Here is a 2,500-nt window from a genome sequence, read left to right on the forward strand (position 1 = left end):
TCGCCCGCTCTGCAATCTGCATATGTCATTAAAATCCTTAGTCAAGTGAAGGGATTCGTATGTGATTAAAATGATGCGATGCCGATCTGCATGATCTAGAACTGACTAAAAAGAAGATGGCAACTCGTGAAAAAGTTTCATTAGAAAAAAAAAAATGTATGCTTAGCCTTTTATAGAACCTTTTGATTACAAATCAGTAAGCATTTACAGCTGAGGAGAATTCACTTGTAATTATGAAGTTTTCTCAGACGAGTAAAATATGCTGGGAATCTCAGAGGTTTTTTCCCATAGCTAAGTATCATCTACTATTCATAATGGCGTTTAAATTACCAATTATGCGTTATGATGTGACTGAGGTGCCTTAATGGTAAATTTGATGTTTTCAATGGAGTACTCAAGGCGTCTGGGAATTTTGTTGTCTGTGTTTATGTCCCTGTTATATCATTTTGCGTGTTTATTTCTTTACATGTATATAATATATATATATATATATATATATATATATATATATATATATATATATATATATAAATATCGGATATATGAAAAATAGATGCGGTTCTGAGCACAAAAAAGTAATAACTTTATTTTTGAATTATTGTTCTTTGTGATCATCATATTTGTTTCTCTTTTACCTTGAAAACCAGAAACAGCAAAAAGCAAAACAAAGAAATATTTGTTAAACCTTTTTTATTTTTTTGTCCAATACACCTAGTGATTAACAAGGAAAAAAGTACGATAATTTTTCGTGACAGGGTAGTCGTTATGGCGGTGAGACTGCTGCCTTTTTTTCCCCTTAAGTAGTTGTTTGTTTGTCGAAGAATTTAGAGTTTTCTTGGTTTAAAAGAAGTATGTGGGCATGTAAGCACGTAGGAATATATGCGTGTATGTATGCATTTATGCATATGTATGTATGTATTTATGTATATATGTATGTATGTATTTATGTATATATGTACGTATGTATGTATGTTGTATGTATGCATGTATGTGCGTATACAGTATATGTATGTATGCATGTATGTTTGTATGTAAACATGAACATTCTATGTGCGTATTTACTCTAGTGTATGTCGGCTAATAAGTGGTGGTGAACAAGGAAGCATTTTTGTACATGAGGCTGTAAATTGCTTGTGAATGTCTATGTATATAGCCTTGAAGGGTGTGTATATCCGCGTGTGTCTATGTGTACACTTATTTGTACAAATGTGTACCTAGGCGAGTATGTGCTTATAATTATACTCCAAGTTATTTCTTTGATTGTGTTGTAGTTAATAAAGAGAAAGCCAATGAAATTATAATGAGAACATCAACACTGAAAATATGTATGAATATAATACTGCAGATAATGGTAATTTTAACGATTGTGGCGATGACAATAACAAACAATCACAATGAGGATAACTAATCATGATGATTAAGATAATGCTAGTAATGATATCACGTTAATGGTGATGGTTATCATGACGATAATAGTAAGGTTAATTGTGACAATAACAATGATAATGATATTAATAGTAGTAATGATATTAATATTGATAAGCACCATCATCATCAATTATCTTCATCATTATCATTATGGCAATAATAATGATAATGATGGTGATAATAACAACAGTAATAATAATGATGATAATGATAACAATAATGCTATGGAAATCACAATAATAAATATAATAATAATAATAAGACATAATACAAGAAATGGTGATCGTGGCACCATACACACCATCATCTGAGAAATGAAGAGGTCGACAGAACACAGGAGTAATGGGGGGGCGGGGGGGGGGGGGCGGTCAACCAGATAAACCCGTTCGGTTTCTGAAGGACTCTCTTCCTCCTCTTTGTACTGAACACGTTGCTTATCCCCTCGTCTCTCATCGTTGCTTCTCTCTCTCTCTCTCTCTCTCTCTCTCTCTCTCTCTCTCTCTCTCTCTCTCTCTCTCTCTCTCTCTCTCTCTCCTCTCTCTCTCTCTCTCTCTCTCTCTCTCTCTCTCTCTCTCTCTTCTTTTCTCTCTCTCTCTCTCTTTTCTCTCTTCTTCTCTCTCTCCCTCCTCTCTCCTTCTCCCTCTCTCCCTCTCTCTCTCTCTCTCTCTCTTACTCTCTCACAATCTCTCTCTCTCTCTCTCACTCCCTCCTATCCTCTCTCTCTCTCTCTTCTTCTCTCCGCTTTCTCTCTCTCTCTCTCTCTCTCTCTCTCTCTCTCTCTCTCTCTCTCTCTCTCTCTCTCTCTCTCTCTCTCTCTCTCTCTCTCTCTCTCTCTCTCTCTCTCTCTCTCTCTCTCTCTCTGTATTGCATGCATGATGTATTCCATCCTGAAACACAAGACAATGTTGTTTGATATATGCTTTTATCTTTGTACAAGCATACACACACACACACACAGTCGCTGATACACACACGCACACATGCCCATGCATACATAAAGCTTTCCATGCATGACTCCCTCAGCCCAAGCAAAGGAAGGCAAGGCGGCGAGATGACAGCGTGAGGCACCGCT

Source organism: Penaeus japonicus, unplaced genomic scaffold, assembly GCF_977035675.1.
Source record: "Penaeus japonicus unplaced genomic scaffold, GWHDUDI00000001_assembly GWHDUDI00000033, whole genome shotgun sequence".
In the NCBI taxonomy this organism is placed as follows: Eukaryota; Metazoa; Arthropoda; class Malacostraca; order Decapoda; family Penaeidae; genus Penaeus; species Penaeus japonicus.